Source organism: Panthera tigris, chromosome E1 (assembly GCF_018350195.1).
Source record: "Panthera tigris isolate Pti1 chromosome E1, P.tigris_Pti1_mat1.1, whole genome shotgun sequence".
Taxonomy (NCBI): Eukaryota; Metazoa; Chordata; class Mammalia; order Carnivora; family Felidae; genus Panthera; species Panthera tigris.
In genome coordinates, this window is record NC_056673.1 from 56,096,678 (window position 1) to 56,114,690 (window position 18,013).

The following is an 18,013-nucleotide window of genomic DNA, read 5'->3' on the forward strand; positions in this document are numbered from 1 at the left end:
AGCGCTTGGGATTGCCCAGGGTCTAGGGCAGTGCTAGGGCAGTGGGTTCCAGATGCAGGCAATCAGTACGTGTTGAGTAACATCCGAGAAGAAAAGTGAAAATCGACGGCTTTGAGTCGCTGGTTACCAGCTGCCCCAAGACTAGGGAGGGAGGCAGGTGGAGTGCTGCTCACACGCACAGTACCAGCTTCTGAAAATGCCTCTTAGGGACTCCGCCTGTTGCAGCATCGGGCCAGAGGGAACAGTGGATTGTGACTTCTCACCTCAAGAAGCCTCACAATCCTGAAGATTCAGGATTTGGAGATCTGCGGCAGTCTGATCCACATGTGGCTGGCTCTCCAGAATTACTGCCCCACCCACCCCCTCTCTCCTTGGGGTAGGTTAAATTAAAAAAAAAAAAAAAAAAAAAAAAGTATGTGAGCTAAATAGCCTGGGCCAAATTATGGTTAACCATAAGCCTTGTTATCTTCTAGAACAGAAGGAAATCACTTCCTTTCACATTTTCCTATCTATATCCCCCAGAACCCTTGTACCATCTTCATTTTTTCAGGTCTCCTTGGAACTGTGCTGCTTCCTCTATTCCCGCTGTGACTGATCATAACCTTGAGTTGATTTCCCAGCCAATAAATCCTGGAGTTAACTTTTACCCCTTTCATTCCCCCCCACCTCCCATTTCTACATCTATCCGCTTATCCATACCTTAATGTTTACTGAGCACCTATTTGCCACGCCCTTTTTAGGTGTTTGGGATACTTAAGAAAAAACAAAAAAGCTCCTATCCTGGGGGTACAATCTAGCAGGGGGAGAGAGATAGAAAATGAACAGGGGCTGGGCGCCTGGGTGGCTCAGTCTGTTAAGTGCCTGACTCTTGATTTCGGCTCAGGTACGATCTCCAGGTTTGTGAGTTGGGGCCCCACATCGGGATCTACACTGACAACGTGAAGCCCGCTTGGGATTCTCTCTGCCCCTCCTCCGCTCTCTCCCTCCTTCCCTCCCTCTTTCTCTCTCTCTCAAAATAAATGAATGAATGATTGAATACATACATAAAATAAGCCTAAAAAAATAAAAGCAATTAGATCTTCAAATTTAAAAAAGAAAAATGAACATTTGGGTTATACTGTTGAAAGTTTTGGGGGCACCTAGGTAGCTCAGCTGTTTGAGCATCTGACTCTTGATTTTGGCTCAGGTCATGATCTCTTGGTTCGTGAGATCAAACCCCACACTAGTCTCCACACTGACAGTGGGGAGCCTGCTTGGGATTCTCTCTCTCTCTCTGTCTCTCTGTCTCTCTCTCTGTCCCTCCCTCCCCCTCACTTGCACATGCCTTCTCTCTCTCAAAATAAATAAACATTTTTTAAAAAAGGTTTCCCCAGTTTCTTTTCTTTTTGTAGATTTTTTCTTTAAGTAATCTCTACACCCATGTGGGACTCGAACTCACAACCCTGAGATCAAGAGCTCATACCCTACTGACTGAGACAGCCGGGTACCCTCCCCCCCCCACTCCCGTTTCTTTTCTTTTCTTTTCTTTTTTTTAACTTTTCAAAATGTTTATTATTGTTGAGAGAGAGACAGAGACAGAAACGGAATGTGAGTGGGGGAGGGGCAGAGAGAGAGAGAGAGGGAGACACAGAATCCAAAACAGGCTCCAGGCTCTGAGCTGTCAGCACAGAACCCGATATGGGGCTTGAACCCACGGACCCACAGACCCCGAGATTATGATCTGAGCCGGAGTCAGAGGCTTAACTGACTGAGCCACCCAGGCGCCCCTCTTCCAGCATTTTTAACCCACGTTCCACATCTGCGCCCCAGATCCCCTGGTTAAAGGTCTCTGGGGCTTTCCACCGCCTGCAAGATGGAACTTCTCAGCCAGATCTGGCCTAGGTCTCCGAGCCCAGCTCCTGTTTCCCACCGTAGGCCACGCTCTGGGTGTGTGGATTCCGGAACAGTTTGCCACTTGTTGAAAATAATGTAGTTTCTCGTGGCTGAGAAACTTTGCAGTTGCCACTGTGATTTCTTCTTCTTCTTCTTTTTCAGTTTATTTATTTGTTTTGAGAGAGACAGAGACACTGTGAGTGGGGAGGGGCACAGACAAAATCCCAAGGGGGCTCATGAGAGTCACGAAACTCTGAGATGGTGACTCTGTCCTGTGTGTCTCATGCTACTTTCTGCTGGGTTACTTGGAGCCTTGCCACGGATATGTACGGTTTAGGAGTCAGTCTGCCAACTGCAAAATAATTTGTTCGCGGAACCGTGCGGTGCGGGCCTCTCCGAGAATTTGCCCCCTGGAGTCCCAGCCACTTTGGTGGCTCAGATTCTGACATCTGTCTCTTCAGCTAAAACTGCTGCTTTCTGCTTGGACTTTGCTGACCCTGGCTCACCCCCGCAATGTGGACGTGAAGACGCCCTCAGGGCAAAGGCCAAGTGACTGGAAACTTTCTTCAGTGACTTTGCCCCCATTAAGGATCCCAGCTCTCAAGCCTTCTCTTCCCTGGGTGCTCCGTAGTGCTGTCTATTGAACAGGAGTTTCGTATGTTTGTCCAGCTGTTATTAGGTGGAGACATTAGTTTGGTACCAGCTTCTCTGTCATGGGTGGAACCAGAAGTCCTGAGTGTCTTTGGACGTGACATCTGGACTCAGAAGGCCCATTCCCAAGATCATGCAACCTGAAAGCTCCTTCTTCTTCTTTTTTTTTTTTTAAATGTTTATTCACTTTTGAAAGAGAGAGAGAGTGTGTGTGTCTGAGTGGGGAAAGGGCAGGCGCACAGAATCTGAAGCAGGCCCCAGGCTCTGATCTGTCAGCACAGAGCCCGACGCGGGGCTCGAACTCACGAACCGTGAGATCATGACCTGAGCCGAAGTCAAACGCTCAACCTACTGAGCCACCCAGGCGCCCTTGGAAAGCTCCTTCTTATGCTTGAAGACTCTGCTCCGGCCTTGGCCTTTCCTTTCCTTTGCTGGTCCTGGCCTCTTGTCCTCATCCTCCGTCTGACAGGAGGGCTGACCCTGGGGGCTCCCGGATCCCCTGGCTTGCGCCAGCTTCGGCCAATGGGAGGTGCGGGCGGGGGGCTGGAGGTGGAAGGAAGGAAGAAGCCGGGGTATTTCTTCCCTTGGTCTCTGCCCCGCGGGTGTCCCCAGCATCAGTCGCCCCGCCCCCACGGCTCCAGTGCCTATCAGACATGACCTCCAAGCTTTTGGCAGCTACCCTTTGAGTGTCCCCGGGGGGGTCCGGCCCTCATCCCCACCAGCTGTTGTGCCGGGTTGCCTCACTGCCCCCCTGGCTGGTTCCGTGCCTGGGCCCCGCCGCCTTGGCACCTGCTGCACATAAGCGTCCAATAGATGCTTTGTCAGAAAGGGGAGAGCCAGGCCCTCGCAGGGGACCCCTCTCCCGGCACCGCCCGGGCTTTGCAGCAATTCTGGGGTGGCTGCTGCTCCCACCGGGCCCTCCCTGGGGTGTCATGCCTCAGCATCACGTGTGCCCGGTGGTCTTGGCCATGGTCCGGTTTATTGTCCCCTATTTCCCAGGTCTACGTCCTCCTTCCGAGGGGCGGTCATGTTCAAATCACTGTGGAACATTCGTTCTGTTTGGCTCCCGGGCTGATGCTTCCCCGGCAGCATCTCGGGGGCGTCCCTGAGGATAGGAGTGAAGTGCCCCCACGGCCCAGAGAAAGAACACCAGGGCTGAAGGGCAACTACTACTTTTAAGTCTTTTTTTTAATGCTTATTTTTGAGAGAGAGAGAGAGAGAGAGAGAGAGAGAGAATCCAAAGCAGACCCCCAGGCTCCAAGCTGTCAGCACAGAGCTCAGCGCGGGGCTCGAACCCACGACCTGTGAGATCACGGGGGGCGCCTGGGTGGCTCAGTCAGTTGAGTGTCGGAATCTCGACTTCAGCTCAGGTCTCGATCCCAGGGTTGTGGGATCGAGCCCCGGGTCGGACTCCATGCTGAGCGTGGATTAAAATTCTCTCTCTCTCCTTCTGCCCCTCCCCAGTTCACTCTCTTGCTCTCTCTAAAAACAAATTAAAATTAAAAAAATTTACAGAAACCGATCTGTGTGTATTTCTGTGCAAAGTACGAGCTGCCAGGTCTCAAGCACTCAGGCATCCTCACTGCTCACGCAACTGGGGTTTCAGACTGCAACCCCTGCAGGTCACAACCCGGAAAAGCCGGGGAGTGAAAACCCAGCCCCTCGCCGCTCCCTGGGGACAACAGTGTCTCCCAGGGCTCCCCGGCTGTCCTCGGCCATAACCTGTGCAGTCACACAGCCCCCCTTTTGCCATCTTCTTTCTCTTCCTGGGTCCCCCCCATTGCTGCTTCCTGGCTTTGCTTCCCACGTAAACCACTCACACGTTCTTGTCTCAGTGCCTGCTTCTGGGCGGCCTCAAGCTAAGACAAGGTTGTACCTACAAAGCTTCTGCTCATTTCTTTCTTCCTTGGGCAAATTCCTAAGGGTCTGCAACGGTTCATTTGATGTATCAATTTGGCTGCCCATCCATGGTGCCCAGGATGAACATTTGAATTGATGGATTCTGAGTAGATTACCTTCTGTCATGTGGGTGGGCCACATCTAATCAGCTGAAGGTCTGAAGAGAACACAGATTGACCTCCTGGAGCAAAAGGGAATTCTGCCAGCAGCTGGTCTTTGGACTCAAACTGCACCTCTTTCTTGAGTCTCCAGTTGGCCAGCCTCCCCCCATCAGTCGTGGATGTACATATATATACAATGATATATACACGATGCTTGTACCGTATATAACGTTGGCTCTGTTTCTCTGGAGAACTGTCACTAATACAGGGTCTGAAGTTTGGAGAAAGGGGCCCTCTGCTCATTTTGTAAAGAATGTCCTCTTTGGGGGCGCCTGGGTGGCTCAGTCGGTTGAGCGGCCGACTTCAGCTCAGGTCACGATCTCGCGGTCCGTGAGTTCGAGCCCCGCGTCGGGCTCTGTGCTGACAGCTCAGAGCCTGGAGCCTGTTTCGGATTCTGTGTCTCCCTCTCTCTGACCCTCCCCCGTTCATGCTCTGTCTCTCTCTGTCTCAAAAATAAATAAAAGTTTAAAAAAAATTAAAAAAAAAAATAAAAGCATCGTGATTTAAAAAAAAAAAAAAAAAAAAAAAAGAATGTCCTCTTTGAAGTTGGAAGGGAGATTTGACCAGTTTCAAGTTTTGTTGGTTTGTTTGTTTCTCTGGCAGACCTGGCTCATCCTTAGGTCCCAGATCTGCTGACCGTTTCCTGCAGGAACAAAACAGCTCTGGTCAGCACAAAATGACGTTCCCCATATTCAGACCAATTTCAATTTTCAAGTCTAAAAACAATGCTGCCGCTGTTGAATGGGCTGCAGGTTCAGCAGAAGCGGTAGAAACGTGATCTCCTCTGTTCTTACAAATGCGTAGACCAAGGGGGCACGGGTTCAGATTGGACGGGAAGACTTGGCCAAGAATGGTCTGGACAAGGCAAAGAGAGGTATGTCTGGGATTGCTCAGCCTTCTCCCCCGAGGGACGGGCAAGGTCATCTCTGCAACCAAAGAGAACATTTCGGGCAACGATGCGGGACTTTTGCCTCCACCTTGCGCCGCTCCAACTTGAACTTGGGAAAAATACGAGGCCTTTCTCTGTTTTCGTTCCACGAGCAGGCCTCAGCAAGCTGAGAAGGAATGATCTTTATTTCTAAAAATAATACCAACTTGGATCTCTGAGCCGAATCTCGCAACGGGGCACCAGAAACCATGCTGGGGCAAGAGCAGAATATTGAGCAGACAGAGCCAAGCACGCAGGGAGTGACCCTTCCCAACTTCTGCAAGGACAGTGGTAGCGCGAGGCTGCTGGGATGGCCGCTGGAAAACCCGAAATGGAATCTCAGTGCAGGGTGTTCAGGAGGACAGAAGCCACCTATCTATGATGGGGTTTTCAGTAGCTCTTGGTGGAGGCCTTTGGAGGCACGTACAGGATCTCACAAATACCCATACATCATCGAAGACTTTGGTTCAAGTAGAAACCATCTGGTGCTTTCTAGTGCCTTCTAGAGCTTCTGCAGGAGCTCCTGCCAAACAAGAGAAGATTCCTTGCCCACATCACCAGATTTCTAGCAGCACTGGCAAGATGGGATCAAAGAGAGACATGGAGTGGGGAGAGAAGCCAGGGGCAGAAGAGGCTGAGAGGGTAGGAGATGAACATTAAGGAGACAGGCTATAGCAACCCACGGGCCAAATAACTGAGAAAGTCACAAGGTTCCTGCCTTGAAGAATGCCAAATTCCAAAATCTGCAAACAGTACAAATGTCCAAGAGTAGCTACGGTCCATTCACAAACTGGGACTTTATCGGGGTGGGAGAGAGAGAGAGAGAGAGAGTGTGTGTGTGTGTGTGTGTGTGTGTGTAATGCCCCAAGGACTCTCCGCGAGGCCGCCGGTGCACAGAATGGGCATTGTCTTTGGGGAACCAGACTCTGGGAGGCAACTCTTATCAGCTGTGTGACCTGGAGAAAATCATTATGTCTTTGCCTCTGTTTTTCTTCTCTACAGTGGGGATAATAACAATTGCTACCTAGAAGGGCTTTGCGACGGTTAAGCTTGTTAATACATGTCAAGCAGTTAAAACGGGGTCTGGCATATATGAGTCATTGAGTGAAGAGAGTTGGAAAGTGTTTACACATACTTATTAGTCAGGAGGCAATCAGGAAAAGGAACCACATTCATTATTTTAACAAAGACTTAACACAGAGAATTGGTGAAATGGATATTGCAGGACAAAAATGGCAGAAAGGAGACGCTGGGGGAAGGGAGAGAGAGTAACGGCAGGGATCAGTGGCCCCACCTCGGCGCCTGGCGACACTGGACTGGAGGAGGAGTGGGACCCTTAGCAGTTGATTTGAAGGTAGGTCTGGGGGCGCTCGGCTGGCTCCGTCGATAGAGCATGCAACCCTTGATCTCAGGGTTGTGAGTTTGAGCCCCGCCTTGGGTGTAGAGATTACTCAAAAGAAATAAAAATCTTTAGAAATAGATGCACCTGGGCGGCTCAGTCGGTTAAGCTTCCGACTCTTGGTTTCAGCTCAAATCACGATCTCACGGTTCATGGGTTCGAGCCCCGCGTTGGGCTCTGCGCTGATGAGCACGGAGCCTGCTTGGGATCCTCTCTCTCCCCTCTCTCTCTCTCTCTCTCTCTGCCCCTCCCCCACACATGTGCACTCTCTCTGTGTCGCAAAATAAACACTAAAAAAAAAATACTCTGATAAAAAATAATCTTTAAAAATAAAGGTAGGCCCGAATGAAAGTGTGACGGTAGGTGGGAGGAAACAGGACAGATAGGCACACTGGACTTCGGCATTGGAGAAATGGTATGGTCCAGCAGCAGCTGTGAGAGTCGGGGCTGAGGGCGAAGAACGTTCTAGGTCAGAGACAGATTGTGGCAGGGGTCCAGTTCCCAGATCCCGGATCCCAAGGTCCTACACATTCTCAGAAGCAGTGGGAGCCGAGAAGATGGTGAGCGAGGACCCGAGATGTCCCAGATGAGGAGAGGGGGAGGCCCTCACCCCCACAGCAGAGCGTCAGAGCAGGGACGGTTTCGCAGGAGGGAGACGGGTGGTTTGGAGGCTGTGTGGGGAGCCGGTGGGGTGAGGCCAGCTCATCCCTGCCTGTCAGGGCAGGAGGCAGGGCACCCTCTGCCCCCATGAGGGGGCAGCTTTAGGGCCCGAGGCGCCTGCCCTCAGGTGTGGTTTCTACTGGTTCACCTGGGCCGGTCTCCAACCCGCGCACCTGTGTTTCTTCCTCTGTAAACCAGTGCTCACAACACTACCTGCCTTAGGGTTACGAGATGCTGTGTGTGTGACAAGGTGGAGGGAGGGGCCCAGTGGGATCTCTCCTGTTCTCCAAGTATTACCAGACTCCACTACCAAGGAGAAAATGCACCCCAGATTTTAAGTTCAGAAGACTCCAGCTGGTGGGCTAGCTGACCCTATAAACCCTGTGTGTAATCAAGAACTTGGCTGGGGGTGGGGGGGCGCCTGGGTGGCTCAGTCGGTTAAGCGTCCGACTTCCGCTCGGGTCACGAACTCGTGGTTCATGAGTTCGAACCCCACGTCGGGCTCTGTGCTGAGCGCCTGGAGCCTGCTTCGGATTCTGTGTCTCCCCTCTTTCTCTCTCTCTGCCCCTCCCCTGCTTGTACTCTGTCTCTCTCCCAAAAAAATAAATAGACATTAAAAAAAGAGATTAAAAAAAAAAGAACTTGGCTGGCCTTCGTCCCCAGGTCCTGAGAGGTCACCTCTAAATCCTTGGAATTTCCCGAGAGATAGGAATGTCTGCTATTCATGCTGGGCTCCCCAATCCCGCCAGAGAGTTTGTGATAAACCGCGTGATATGAGCTCAACCTGCCGGCAGGAGAGGGGGCTGGAGATGGCATTCGGACGAAGGTCAGGAAAGGAATCAAAGTGCCTACGTGACGAAACCCCAATAAAAACTCTTAGGTCGCAAAGCTGGAAGGGCCTTCCCGGTTGGCGTTTCTCTGTAGATGGTCACATGACGACGTACAAGAACGTGTGACTCAGGGGAGCCCTTTGGGAGAGAGTCTCTCGTGGGCCGGCCGGCGGGGCCCCCTCTTGTCCACAGCAAGTCTACAGAGCACTGGGTCTCAACCAGGTTGGTTGCCCCGAGGGACATCTGGCAATGGCTGCAGACATTTTTGGTGGCAAAGCTTAGGAGGAGCTATGGGCATCTAGTGGGCAGAGGTCAGAGGCATTGCTCCACTGTGCACAGGCCAGGCCCCCACGACCAAGAACGATCCAGCCCCCCAAAATGTCAGTAGCGCGGAGGATGGGGAATCCTGTTCTAGAACATGAGCTAGATCGGCAGTGATGGCCCAGAGCCCGAGGACAACCACAGCACGGCCGCCGGCCAGTCACCGCAGGGAACACGGGTGGTTTTCCACTTCTCTCCTCTCGGCCTCAGCCTCATAGAAGAGCGCACAGAGGAGGGGACACAGTGGCATCAGAGACATGCATGTCCCTGCTTCCTCATGCTGGGGCCTCAGGCCTGACCCGCGTAGGGAAGGGTGGGGGGTAATCCGAGATAAGTTTTGGGTTTGTTTTTTTTTCCACTTATTTTTTGAGACAGAGACAGTGTGAGCGGGGGAAAGGACAGAGAGAGAGAGGGAAACAGAGTATCCCGAGCAGACTAGGTGCTGTTAGCACAGGGCCCGATGCAGGGCTCGAACCCACAAAACCGTGAGATCGTGACCTGAGCCGAAGCCAAGAGTCGGGCGCTCAGACCGACTGAGCCGCCCAGGTGCCCCGAGACGAGTTTAAAGGAACAGATCCTAAACAGCAGAGTCAGGCTGTGTTAGCAAGCAGAAATGACCGGAAAGCAGACTGAGGTGCCTTAAATGGGGAGCCTTCTTCCCCGGGGGAAAAGGGGGATGTTGACAGGGCGCAGCTGGTGGTAGCCATTCGAGTAAGAGCTTTTGCTGATGTGCAGCTTCAACCAGACCCATTTCCTTAGTGAAAGTGGCTGCCCGTGAACGCGGCTCCTCGGCGCGAGTTAGCACACTGCCTGACACAAAATAAAAGCTCGATAAAGGTTAACCACTTGGAGTAACAGAGAAGTGGGAAATCAGCAGCGTCCGGCAGGGAGAGGGGTTTAAAGATGACTGTTGTCACAGCAGAGACAGCTGGTTTCAGTTAAAGCCCGAAGATCAAGGAAGCCGGGACCTTGACCAACAAGGCACCAGGGTTCCTGAAAACATATTTGAAGGAGTCTCTTCTTCTTCTTCTTCTTCTTCTTCTTCTCCAGATTTTTTATTTTTAAGCAATCTCTATATCCAACGTGGGGCTTGAACTTACAACCCCGAGATCAAGAGTCCCATGCTCCACTGACTGAGCCACTCAGGCGGCCCTGAAGGGGTCTATTCGTAAGCTGCAAACCAGTTTCCTGAAGGGCAAAGCAATTCTCTAAAGTTGCCCCATTTCTTCCTCCCTGAGGTAAGTTACCAGCTCTCCCAAGATGGTGGCCATCAGTTCCTTCTCTCTCTGTAAGCCAACCCTACTCCTCACACCAAACGGAAGGGGTCCTAATTCCCTCCCCCTGGGATCTGGGCAGGATTTAGTGATTTGCAGGATTTAGTGATTTGCTTGAGCAGGGGAGGGGCAGAGAGAGAGGGAGACACAGAATCTGAAGCAGGCTCCAGGCTCCGAGCTGTCGGCACAGAGCCCCATGCGGGGCTCGAACTCCCAGACTGTGAGATCATGACCTGAGCTGAAGTCGGACGCTTAACCGGCTGAGCCCCATGTTCTGGGACTTCTGAGGCTGGGGCATGAGAAGCCTCGTAAGTTCTGCCTCGGTCTCTTGGAATGATTGCTCTTGGGACATTCCCTCTTGGAACCCAGCTGCCATGTCACATGGAGAGACCACAGGGAGTTGCTCTGGCTGACAGCCCCAGCTGAACTCTTCGATGACAGCCAGCCACAACTGTCACCACACGAGAGAGCCATCTCAGACGTTTAGCCCAATGACCCGGTAACCACATGAGTCCCCAAGTGAGAACCACCCATCTGAGCCTAGTCAACCCAGGGTGATCCCAATAAATGATTGCTTCGAGCCACTAAGTTTTTGGGTGATTTATTACTCAGACACAGATAAGCGGAACACTTCCCTAGGGAGTACTTTCAGACACATATGTTCCTTTCTTGGATGAAAAATTAATTGTCTTTCTAGTAATTGCCCAGGAACGGTTCGCACAAGTGGGATATCGGGGCTGATGGAAAGATGTAAGTCAAACACCAACACAAGCCCAAGTTCCAGCTTATGTATAGTACCAGCTCATAAGCCAGGTAACCTCTGATGTAAGAGCATTTCATCGACTCCCTTCCCTTCCCCACCCGACGATTTCTTCTTCCTTTCCATTCCTCCATAAATTTCAAACCGCCGTCCCCAGTCATGATAGAAACATAGTCAGGTGCTTGGAAATCTGATTCTGGAAAGAACGGCGTGGCACGGTGGAGGGGGCTGGACACTTCAAGGCTCACATCTGAGGCTTAGCCACCAGGGTGAAGTCTTTAAAGTCTTCATAAAGGGAAGGTAATCTTTCATTTACACACAAGGGAAAACAGAATCCCCTGATAATTAAATACTAATTAGACATTAAGAAAGTTGTATTACGATTCAACAGGGAAATAAGACTTAACTGAGCTTTTTTTTAAGTTGTTTTTTTTTTTAACGTTTACTTATTCTTGGGAGAAAGAGAGAGAGAGACAGAGCACGAGCGGGGGAGGGGCAGAGCAGACACAGAATCCGAAGCAGGTTCCAGGCTCTGAGCTGTCAGCACGGAGCCCGACGCAGTGTTCGAACTCACAACCTGTGAGATCGTGACCCGAGCCGAAGTCGGACATTAACTGAATGAGCCCCCCAGGCGCCACGACTTAACCTAGCTTTTTAAATTCCCCAATGCTCCTTTTTGATCCCACCTAGCCGGATTGACTGTAATAGCTGCCGAGACCCCTGTCCCCTTTACTTGGAGCCTGGCTGGCGGCCAGCTTTGTCACCCTTCCCACGTTCCCACGCTGGTGTCTGAGGGGATGTAGGGAGATTGTGATAAGATGCGTCATTTCTCCACTACGCCTGGTCCATTTCCAAACATGAAATAGTCACTGGGACCATGACAGTTCACGATGCCCTTCAAGAAGTTTTCTGTGGCATTTACAGAAATCTGTGCGTTCTTTGAGCTTGGCCACCTGCTTGGAAAACACGCTAGAGATCCCCCCACACACCCACTTTCTTTTTCAGTTTCTTTATTTTGAGAGAGAGCACACGTGTGCGAGCACAAGGAAACTTGAGCAGGGGAGGGGCGCAGAGAGAGAGAGAGAGGGAGAGAGAGAATCCCAAGCAGGCTCCACACCATCGGCGTGGAGGCAGACGCAGGGCTCGAACCCACGGATTCATGAAATCATGACCTGAGCTGAACTCAAAGAGTCGGACACTCAGTCAACCGAGCCATCCAGGCTCCCCAAGATTCGCTAAGTCGGCAGCTTCCAAATTTGTCTGCGCGCTAGATCTCCAGGGGGTTCCAACGTGCTGCCTCCTTTGGGAGCTACGGTGCTAAGTGACCCTGGAATTAGAAGGGGCCATCAGCAGATCCCGTGGCTATTGTCTGTGGCCTCCTCTCTGCTTCCTACTAGGGATATCCTCAGGCCGGGGCTCCTGGGTGGCTCAGTCGGTCGGGACCCCGCCTTTTGGTAATGGCTCAGGTCAGGATCTCACGGTTGGGTTCATGGGATCGAGCCCTATGTCGGGCTCTACGCTGACAGCTCAGAGCCCGTTTCGGATCCTCTGTCCCCCTCTCTCCCTGCCTCTCCTCCGCTCACGCTCTGTCTGTCTTTCTCGCTCTCTCAAAGATAAGTAAACATTCAAAAAAAAATTTTTTTTAAGAAATGGACATTTTGTGCATCACAAAAGAATGATCCTGAGAGAGGCACTGCCCTTTCCTTCAAGTTCCTTATTTGGAAAAAGAAATTGAGGTGAAACGCACAGGACACAAAATGGACAGCTCAGTGGCATCTCGTGCATTCAGTATTGTGCAAACACCGCCTCTGTCTCGTTCCAAAACATCTTCGTCACCCCCAAAATAAAACCCACGTCCAGTAAGCGACTACTCCCACGCCCCTCTTATCCCAGCCACTAATCTTCTTATCTTGATTGACTTGCTCATTCTGTACACTCCAAACAAATGGAATCACACAACAGGTGGCCTCTTATTTATTATTTCTTTTACTGTTTATTTATTTTTGAAAGAGAGACAGAGCGCCAGCGGGGGAGGAACAGAGAGAGGAGGAGACACAGAATCCGAGGCAGGCTCCACGCTCCAAGCCTTCAAGCACAGAGCCCGACGCGGGGCTCGAACCCACAGACTGTGAGATCATGACCCGAACTGAAGTCGGACACCCAACCGACTACACAACAGGTGGCCTTTCACACCTAGCTTTTTTCCACGGAACATCCTGGAGACTCGGCCACGTTCGGGCACGTGTCAGCACTTGCTTCCTTTTTGTGGCCAAATAACCACTCCACGATACGGATTTGCTGCTTCTGTCTATTCATGCGTCCACTGACGGACATTTGGGCTGTTTCCGCCTTCGGTTGTTGTGACTAGAGCTGCCGTGAGCATTGCTGCCGAAGTTTTGTGCGGACACGTTTTCGTTTCTCGCGGGTGCACGTAGACCCAGGAGTGCAACTGTTAGGTCACATGTTCAACGTTTCGAGGAACCTCATTTTAAAAGCTATTTCTCTCTCTGGGGCGCCTGGGTGGCACAGTCGGTTGGGCGTCCGACTTCAGCCAGGTCACGATCTCGCGGTCTGTGAGTTCGAGCCCCGCGTCAGGCTCTGGGCTGATGGCTCGGAGCCTGGAGCCTGTTTCCGATTCTGTGTCTCCCTCTCTCTCTGCCCCTCCCCCGTTCATGCTCTGTCTCTCTCTGTCCCAAAAATAAATAAAAAACGTTGAAAAAAAAATTTAAAAAATAAAAAAAAAATAAAAAATAAAAGCTATTTCTCTCAAAGGCTAATGGGTAATCCTAGCTTCCTTTCCCACTTTGGTTAGGGCCACGTTTCCACGGTTGACCTGCTAGGCTTTGCTGAGTGCTCTCAACATGGGGGTCTTGGTCTAGAATGGCAGTTTCCAGATGTTTCTCTCAGGGTCTTCAGTATTGCAGAAACGCCCACGACTGGGGGCACCTGGGTGGCTCGGTCTGTTGAGTGTCTGACTCCGGATGTTGGCTCAGGTCATGAGCTCACAGTTCGGGAGTTCGAGCCCCGAGTTAGGCTCTGTGCTGGCGGTGGGGATCCTGCTTGGGATTCTCTCTCGCCCTCTCTCTCCGCCCCTTCCCTGCTTGCACTCCCTCTGTCTGTCTCAAAATAAATAAGTAAACTTAAAAAAAAGAAAAGAAGAGCCTGGGACTGCAGGGACGTGGCCCTCGGTGTCCTGAGGTTTGCTGTGGCTCCCAGCTCCCGCTCAGCCTTGTCCCGGCCAGTGTGGCTCCCACAACGCTAAGGGCTGCAAATCAGAGTTAAGAGATCCAGCCCCTGAGGATTCAACGGGCTTCTCCCGTTGGGAATATCACTCGTGCCTGCCAGAGCTGAAGGAGGCGGACCCCGTCCCACGCTAATCATATTTTGCAGACATTGGGTGTTTTCCCTCCTCGAGGGCTCAAAGGTGTCCGAGAACCGAGTAGTCACAGACACTTGTCACATGGTGCCTGGAACTCCGCCTAAAGCGGTAGGATCTATGTGCTTGCTTGCAAATGCCCAGTTCTGATGCTATGGGTTTTCCTAGGCCATCCGAGTCAGGAAGACTCAGATATCGTTTTAACTCTGCCTCGGAGCCAACTGGCCGGCTCTCCCGGGACCCGTCGGCCTGCTGTGCCCCGCCCGGAGGAGGTGGGGTGTAGGACCGTGCCCTTTCGGGCCCCCCGGCACCCCCTGGCACCGAGATGTGGCTCTCCTGGCCTCTCTGCTGCAATTGCCGAGGGGGATGCGGTGGGGAGAGGTCAGTCCGCAAGCATTTCTTGAGGACTTCCGTGGGGAGGACCGCAACGACTGCAGTTCTAGGAAGGAGACGAGAAGGAAAAAGACGTGTTCTCCGGCCACCTAGTACACAGGAGCACTCTCCAGGCCCGTTCCGTTTTTGGCTTAAAAAAATTTTTTTTAATGTTTATTTTTGAGAGAGAGAGAGAGAGGGAGAGAGAGAAAGAAACAGAGCGTGAGCAGGGGAGGGGCAGAGAGAGAGAGCGCCGCGGAATCTGAAGCAGGCTCCAGGCTCTGAGCCGGCAGCACAGAGTTCTACTTGGGGCTTGAACCCATGAACTGTAAGATCGTGACCTGAGCCGAAGTCCCACGCTTAACTGACTGAGCCACCCAGGTGCCCCCCCCCCCAATTTTTGCTTTTAAAAAACGAATTCAGGGGTGGCTGAGTCTGGGTGGCTCAGTCAGTTGAACGTCCGACTCTTTGATTTCAGCTCGGGCCGTGATCCCAGGGTCGTGGGATTGAACCCTGCGTCGGGCTCAGAGCTGAGCGTGAAGCCTGTTTAAGATTTTCTGTCTCGGGGGGCCTGGGTGGCTCAGTAGGTTGGGCTTCCGACTTCAGCTCAGGTCATGATCTCGCAGTCCGTGAGTTTGAGCCCCGCGTCGGGCTCTGTGCTGACAGCTCAGAGCCTGGAGCCAGCTTCTGATTCTGTCTCCCTCTCTCTCTGCCCCTCCCCTGCTCACATTCTGTCTCTCTCTCTTGAAAATAAACATTAAAAATTAAAAAAAAAAGATTTTTTTCTCTCTCTCTGTCCCTCTCCCCACATTCCCCTGAGTGTGCACATGTGCGCATTCTCTCTTTAAAACACACACACACACACACACAATTTCACTAGTCTGTAAGCTTTGCCAGGTAATCACTTGTTTCCCCATTTCCTTTTTGAAAGTGAGTTTCAGAGAAGGCTGCTAGGATCATCTGACGGTGCCTTGAAGGAGAAATGACATCTTAACTCATTCTCAAGATGCTAGTCACGTGGCCGCGGCCAGGACTTCAGAGAACAAGGACCTGCTTTTGGAAATGGCTCTCCTGTCGGATCAGCACATCACTCCCCTTGATGCCCAAAGGCTTCGGGGAACACGTGTGCAATTAGGTTACAGTGTCCCTTGCCCCCAGCCCCCCTCCCCGGCCCCAGCTGTCCAGCCCATGCTGTATAATCATGGCTTAAATTACCGGGGCTGTGTCTGGAAAGAATCGAAGGGTTTGACCTTCAAGAGGCAAGCCTCCAGGGAAGAGGAATTTCTATTTTCAGGATGTGGATAATGAGCATCAGGGGTAGGCAAGCCCCGCTCCAGGATCCGTGTCTTTGTGCAGCCGGGCAGAGTAGGGCGCCCATGCCCCTCTTTTGCCCCCAAGCTACCACCCCCCACAGATGGCATCTATGGAGGAAGCCTGAGCAGCCGCAGGGTTCGGATGAAGGAGAAGGACGCATGTCCCAGGTGGCCACCAGGGGTCAGTGGGGTGCCGGGAGCGGGCGTTCCCAGAGGCAGGGCAAGCTTCTCTGGGTCCCGGTGACAAGGGACTTCACCTCCCCGGCCGCAGGCAGGCAGGGTCCACGTCAGGTTGGAGGGAAGGCACCGGACCGCTGGTGCCAATGCACCGCCCACCTCGGCCGGGTCCGGCCCACTCTGTTTGCTTTGGGAACGTCCCAAGGATGCATCTTAGCTTTTGAAAGAGGTGAGAGTGGAAAACATTGCACAACATCAAGCCCCCGGAAAATTGTGTACACACCCATCCCCTTGGCTTGGATCCTGCTTGTCCTGCTGTCCTGCTCCCCAACTTCAGAGCGCCAGGCCTCTCTTCCTGACTCCCAGAAGTTTCCCTTTGGGGAACTGCCGCGGGCGGCCTGACGTGGCTTTCCTTCCCTTGGATCAAGGCTCCTACCAGTTGCCCCCGGTCTCCGAACCAGTATAAATGAGCAAGTAGGCACAGTTGGGTGGGGTGGAGGGCCGACTGCAGCCTCAGGAAGGGACAATCACGGCAAGCATCCAGGATGTGGGGTTGGCCACTGGCGAGCAGGCCAGAGGCTGCTTTGGGCCCAAACCGGAGCTGATGTCAGCCAGAGCCTCTGGAATGTTCCTAGCCACGATTTTCTGTGTGGCAGAGGCACACAGAGGGGCAGAGGCAGCAGGGCTGTTAGATCACATGATAGGGGCCGAGAGGACCACACGCTTCCTTTTGGTACCCGGGGGGCCCATGGCAAACCTTTCCGGCAAAGCCGAGTGGAGAACTCTGCCAGGCCGAAAAGGGATGGGCTGTTCTGCTTCCCGTCCCTTCCTCAGGTGAAAAGTTGGGGTTTTGGAATCCCGGAATTACTATGTGTAGCCAAGATGCCAATTTTTCTCTTGGGTAATTTTCAAAATTGGAAACCGGTATTCTTTGCAGGGAAGTCGACAGAATCACGTGTGGATACCAGCAAAAGTGTTTTCACCCCCACACGATAGACACTTATTTGGGGGAAAACAACCTCCTGGTGTGTGTTCACTTGGGGGTGCTGGGGGCGGGTGTCGGAAAGTTCTTCAGCCAAGACGCAGTTCCCAGACTTTCTGTAACTCCTCCGTGGTTGGCAGGATAACTGCCCCCCAAATGTCCAGGTCATAATCCTGGACGCGGGCGAACACGTTACCTTATATGGCAAAAGGGCTTTGGAAGAAGCTTAGGAAGCCTTAAATTAAGGCCCTTGAATGGTGAGACTATCCTGGGTTATAGGGGCGGGGCCGATGTAATCGCCGGGTTCCTTTGAGGAAGAAGGAGGTAGGAAGGTCAGAGACGTGACAATAGAAATAAAGGTCAGACGAAGATCTGAAGTCCTGTGCGACTGGCTTCGGAAGGAAGAGAGGGTCTGAGCAGAGCAATGCACATGGCCTCCAGAAGCTGGAACAGGCGAGGCAGGGCAGCCTCGCTGATCCATCTGAAACTTCTGACCTCTGGAGCTGGAAGACAGTAAATCTGGGCAGCAACAGGAACCTAATATGCTGACACAAAACTCAGCTTTGTTCTTCCAAGGGCCGGGGAAACAAACCCATCTTCTTAGGAAGCCAGAGACGCCATAAGTCAAGGTGTAAAGTAAGATCTGAAAGTCGAGGGAACAGTGTGCAAGCCTGGGCGTGCAAGGAAGTGTGGCAGACATCAACAACCCCTCCCAACGGATCGCACCCTGACAACGCCGGGAGAAGGGTGGTTCCGTTTTCCAGACGCCCGCTTTCCTCCAACACGCACGTGGACGCACATTATCTCCCTTTTTCAGGACACCTAGTATTTGTCCACTGAGGAAAAAAATGTTTTTTAAGTTTATTTATCTTGACAGAGACAGAGACAGCATGGGGGGGGAGGGGCAGAGAGCGAGGGAGGGAGAGAATCCCAGTCTCCAGGCTATCAGCGCAGAGCCCAATGTGGGGCTTGAACTCACGAAACTGTGAGATCATGACCTGAGCCAAAACCAAGAGTCAGATGGTTAACCGACTGAGC